At 43.4% G+C, this 6,000-nt stretch overlaps 1 long non-coding RNA gene across 1 annotated transcript; it reads right to left on the bottom strand.

The window, feature by feature from the left end:
• Positions 1–361: 361 nt before the first annotated feature.
• On the bottom strand, positions 362–1,895 carry LOC139040404 (uncharacterized). Its single transcript, XR_011494900.1, has 3 exons — positions 1,424–1,895; positions 871–951; positions 362–542 (listed from the first exon to the last, which is right to left on the bottom strand). It is a non-coding gene; the product is annotated as an uncharacterized lncRNA (long non-coding RNA).
• Between the last annotated feature and the right edge of the window lie 4,105 nt (positions 1,896–6,000).

Genomic DNA, 6,000 nt, shown 5'->3' with positions numbered 1-6,000 from the left:
CACATGCCTTGTTAGACCAAGGATGGCCAGGTACTCAGGGTTACCATCAGTATCCCGCGCTCTTGCTATCTTTTTATTAAACCATACTCTAAAAAAATTATTTTATTGAGATTACATTGGTTTATAACATTGTGTAGATTTCAGGTGTACATTATTATATTTCAGCTTCTGTATAGACTGCATCATGTTCACCACCGAAAGTCTAGTTTCTATCCATCACCGTACATATGTGCCCCTTTACCCCTTTTGCCCTTCCCCATCCCCTTCTCCTCTGGTAACCACCAATCTGTTCTCCTTACCTATGTGTTTGTTTGTTTGCTTATCTTCCACATATGAGTGAAATCATACAGTATTTGTCTTTGTCTGATTTATTTCACTTAGAATAAAACGCTCAAGATCCATCCATGTTGTTGCAAATGGCAGTATTTTGCATTTTTAATGGCTGAGTAGTATTCCATTATATATATACCAAATCTTCTTTATCCACTCATTTGTTGATGGGCACTTGGGTTGCTTCCAAGTCTTGGCTATTGTGAATAATGCTGCAATGAACATAGGGGTGCATATATCTTTTTGAATAATTGTTTTCATGTTCTTTGGATAAATACCCAGAAGTAGAATAGCTGGATCATATGATAAACCATACTTTAAGAGATTGTATCTTTGTGCCTTTTCTTGTACCTCATGGTCCCAAGATGGCTGCTGTACTTCTAGGCACAATGTCAATATTCCAGAAAAGAAGAAATGGCAACGGGACAAAAGCGTCCCTGCCAGTTGAGTTTGTCCCTTTTTACCCAAGATAGCAAAAGCTTTCCTGGAAGCCACATCCAGCAAACTTCCCCTTATATCTCATCGGGTCACGTAGCCTACCTTAAGAGAATGAGATTACTATATGTTCTCTAGGCGAATCACAATTCATTCCTTATGGCCAGAGTAGGGGGTCTTCTCTCCCTAAAGTCAAAAGATTTCTACTAGTAGCTGAACAAATTGAGGTTCTATTAGCAGAGTAGAAGGGACATGCTGCAGGAAGAATGTTGGGTCGGTAAAGGATCATTTCTACCATTGATTGCTCCTTGCAATTTTGTTACAATCCCCTCCCCACCCCCCGTGTTAGGCATGTGTATAGAATAAACATGTACTGCTGTGATGTCGGTATGATGCAATAGTGATTTTGGAAGACTTCATAAATAAGCCGATTGAAGGAAAGACATAGGAAGGACATGGAGGGGAAATGGGTGGGCACAGTTGGTTTCAGATTGTTAAGAAAAATGGCCTGTGAGGGAAGCAATGCACCGGGGACTTGCGAAGTCTGTAGAAGATGGTAGGCCGGTTTGGCCAGCTCATTCATTTTAGGTTATCTTGAGAAACAAGGGAAGTGCAGAGTGAAGAACCAACATATCTGAGAAAAAAGAAAGCATGTTACCTTAAAGCTGGAGGCAGAATTCCCAGTGGAGGAGAACTTTTGTGGCTGTTGTTAGCAAAACACTCGCATAATCACTCAGTTCTGTAAAGGTAGGTCCAGGATCCAGCTTAGAGAGCGGAAAATGAAACAAAGAAAGCTAAATTCCTTTGCAAAATAAAGTAAGAAGAATTTTGAGTTTTGACTGGCCGCACAAGAGGAAGGGTAAAGGGATCCTGGGACCTGGGAAGGAAAGGGGAAAAAATGAAATGGATGCAAGAGAAAGTTCTGTCCTCGTCATAGCCAGTGAGCATTATACCCTCTCCCCATTTTATGGGGAGGGGGTCACGCAACTTCCAAATGGCAGAGCCAGGATTTAAACGCAGAATTCAGACGCCTGCTGCTCTTTCTGCCTGCGGCCTCCCCCTAGAAGCCTGAAGGAGTTCAGGTTTGAGCTGGGAGGCAGTTGATTGGTCATCTCCGTCTACAGGAAGACTTTGAGGCAAGGCTCGCCTCAGTCACGAAACAAAGTATCAGGTGCTCTGGCAGGAAGCCCCATAGCACCTTGGGGAACAGGCCATTTCCTCTGGTTAGTGCTGTGGGTGATGTTTTCACCTCCTTCCCCAGAAAAAGCTGGTAAACAACCTTAGCCCCAACTCCCACCCCCAGGCCTCTTGCAACCAGGCCTCTGTTGCTACAGCAACCCATACTTTCAATTTCCTGATAAGCAAAGGACTGGCATCTTGCCCCTATAGGAAAGTACCAATGTGCATTTCATCTCCTTTTATATTACCAAAAAGAAAAAAAAAAGAAAAAGCAAGCAAGCAAAACAAAACAAAGTTTTTTATTGTACAGCCCCATTCACCCTGGGAATCTGATGCTCGTGGTTTCTCATGTATTCACACCTTGATTGCTGCGCAGACCTCACGTATTTCATGTGGCCCATCAAGGGCTGGGAACTGCTAGTCTGCTTCCTCTCGGTGGCAAGGACACTAGTGAGCTCTGATATATACATCATTGAAGTACATGGCAATAATATTAGCTTGGATACTCCAATTATTCAAAACATTTCCATAACTAAAATCTCCCTTGGTCTTCACAAGTACTCTGCAAGTTATGTTGGGTGTGAAAACTCCTCCGAGAGCTGAGATGGTACCTCCTTGGAGTCAGGTTCAGGTCTGTGTGGTTCAATCCGCAAGAGCCGGCAGGGTGCCTGGGACACAGAAGATGCTCAGGAAATGACAGCTGCATAAAGATGTGTTCAAGTATGGTGTAAAGTGAGCAGAGAAGTGGAGAAATGATAACGTAGGCTATGGCTCTTTTCGGCTCTTAGAAAAGTCTATAAGGTCATCCACCAAGGGGGAGGCTGGCCCTCATCCTCAAGTTGATATGTAATTCCAAGGGTGCAAGCTTCCTGAGGGCGGTGAGTTTGAGTGGCTCTATTCAGCAGAGTCCAGTTTGGGGACAGGTGTCAATTTAGTATGTATGGCTAAATAGACACATGGGCACCTAGGTAAGTGTGTGTGTATGCATACGCTATGGGCATACCTCTCTTTAAATATGACTGAGGCATGAGACGGAATGATATTCTGTGCAGGAGCCAAGGGGAAGGAGAAGAGAGCAGTCCCTAAGACCCAAGTGAGCAGCCATGGCTGGGAGGGTGGTGCCAGTCCAACCACCCTGCTCTCTTCCCTCTAGGTCCCTGCCCATTGCGACCTTCCATCTTTCTTCACATGCTTGTCTTTCAAAGACTTTCATCATTTCCTTGGCTTCCTCTACATGATGGCTGTGGTCACGGAGCAAGACAGCTCTTCTGTCTAAGAAGGTGGTTTACCACAGCTCATTTCTGAGCTGGGCAGGGGGGAGGGGAGAGGGAGGGAACCACGGGGGCACGGGAGTCATACCTTCTTGGGCTTTGTCATTAGGGTGAACGTGGACAGCTGGGGGTTGATGTCATTGATCAGTCAATGAACAAGTATTCACTGATCTCTATGTTCCAGGGCTGTGCTAAGTGCTCACTGCTCTCTGTCGTCTCTGCTCATTAAGTGAAAAAAGGGGAAAAATAGAGGACAGTTATCTATCCGATCCTCTCATTGGGCTGAAGACAGGGGCTTGGGCAGAACTATCTTCTGGGTGCTGGTCCTGACAGCCACTGACTCAGTGGCTAGCTCTGTATGATGACGAAGGTTCACCCCCACCGTGTGCCCTCCCCGGGAGGCCAGGGACTGGCAGACTCTGAGTTCTCAAGGAAGGATTTTCCTATTGCTGAGGTCACGCCAGCAGAGGTGCCAGGCTTGACAAGGATGGCCTGAGGCATAACAATACCTCTGATACCGTCCCATCTGACTTGACATTTTATGATTCTAAGTTCTTTCTGTCAATAAATGTCCAGAATATGTTGGTTAATGAGACAAGTGAGATGCAGAGGAACAAACGGAGCGTGGAATCCAAGCAGGCACAAAGAGATTTCATTGCAATTCAGGCAAGTAGAAGAGAATTTCAATTCAAATTAGTCAATTAAAATTCATGGGGCGAGCCCCATGGCCTACTGGTTAAGTTCCCGGTGGGGACCTACAGCACTCATTGGAGGCCATGCTGTGGCAGCGATCCACAAACAAAATGGAGGAAGATTGGCACAGATGTTAGCTCAGGGTGAATCTTCCTCAGCAAAAAAAAAAGAAAAAAAAAATCATGAGGAAGCCATCTCAGTGAAAGTGTTATAAAAGGTTACCGTTCAAAAAAATCAAAAAGGTAATAAAAGATGTACTATATTGCAAGAAAAGGTATAGGACAGAGAAGACTTTATTACTATAAGAGGGCTTTAGCTTATTTCTTTATGACTCATCAAGAATGATCTTGCAATTAACGTGCAAGCTTTATTTCCCCGCCCAGAGTCTCAGACCAAACCTTGGTTCTGAAATGTGAGTTACTGTGGTCATGGGACTGAGATGGTTTTTAAGTTTCCCTTGGTTAGATGAGAAAAATATATATAGTGCTGGGAAATTGTACAAATAAGCATGGAGGCAATTAAATGAATGTAAGATCGATATTTTTGGTAAATTGTGTTCATTCAGGCAGTTTGCCTTCATTATGCTACGTTATTTACGCTCTGTCTGCCTACCACATTTAGCAGGCTGATATGTTTGATTTACAGGACTCACTTCCATGTTTAGAAAGATTTTGGTCATTAGATATGTAAGTCTTCCCTGTCAGAAGTTTGAAGCATTGGAGAAAATCAGGCATTTTCCATTTCTCACTGCAGGGAGAAATGTCTAAGGATCTGTGATGAATTACAAAGCCCCGCAGCATCCTCTGAAGCCCTTCTTTCCTCCTACAATGGAGAACGGTGGGCTCATTTCCCAGCAGTATAGCACAGCCCTATGTCTGCCTTATCTCCAGGGTGGTCACCTACACCTCTGAGGACTTCTAGTAGCTGTGACACCTCTTATGATGAGCCTCTGTCCTACATAGGAAATAACAACAACAACAAAACCCCACATACACTCTGGGGAATTCCTCAGTGTGTAAGGCAGAAATGGGCAGGGCATTTTGGAAACAGTGAGCAGACTGGCCTGACCATAATTACACAGGATGTCTGTTTGAGGACATCATGTAAGGCTTTGCATGCTGGACCACTTGTCAGCTCCGCAGAAGCTGGTGGACTCATCAATAGTGCCCCAAGAACCTGGAGATAGGGTTCCCATTTGAGTGTGAATTAAAGGTTCACTTTACCTGCCTTGTGACTTTGGGCAAGTTTCTTAACATCTCTGAGCCTGTTTTCTCATCTATAAAGCAAGGAGAGTAATACTAGCTCAAAGGATTAATGGTAGTGCTGATTTGAAATCATGTTTATAAAATGCTCAGTATAGTGTCTGGACATGTAAAGAGCTCAATCCATGAGAGCTGTTGGTTCCTATTAAGTGAATGACCAAGGAGAACGCGGAAGCTCCTAAGTGTAAACGAGATATTAGGACTGTAGTTCAGTTCCACAAATCCGGATTGACCATGTGCTAATGTTGTAGTCATAGTGCTGGGGATTTATTCATATTTATTCAGCAAATATTTATTAAGCAAATTATTATAAGGAAATTAGCTGTGCCTGTTGGTTGCTCAGAGCCCTGAATAGCACCAAAAGGACACTTTCAAATTTTATTTGTTCTTTTTCTTCTGAATATATTCTGTATTTAGAGAGATCTTTAAAAAGTAAGTAGACATTGCTAAGTGAAAGAAGCCAATCAGAAAAGTCTATATACATACGATTCTAATTCTATGGAATTCTGGAAAAGGCAGAATTGTGGAGAGACTAAAGGGATCAGTGGTTGCTGGGAACTCCAGGAGAGGGAGAGAAGAATGAATAGGTGGCACACAGGGGATTCTTGAGGAAGTGAAACTATTCCATATGATACTTTAATGTTTAATGATGGATACACGCCGTAATACATTTGTCAAAACCCACGGAATGTATGGGAGAAAGAGTGAACTCTGATGTCAACTATGGACTTTAGTTAATAATAGTGTATCAATATTGGCTCATCAATTGTAACAAATGTACCACACAAATGCAAGATGTCAATAACATGAGAAACTGTGGGTGACTGTGG

The sequence above is a fragment of the Equus asinus genome, chromosome 16, assembly GCF_041296235.1.
Source record: "Equus asinus isolate D_3611 breed Donkey chromosome 16, EquAss-T2T_v2, whole genome shotgun sequence".
Classification (NCBI taxonomy): Eukaryota; Metazoa; Chordata; class Mammalia; order Perissodactyla; family Equidae; genus Equus; species Equus asinus.
Note: the sequence above shows the minus strand (reverse complement) of the source record. Positions and strands in the feature narration are given on the sequence as shown.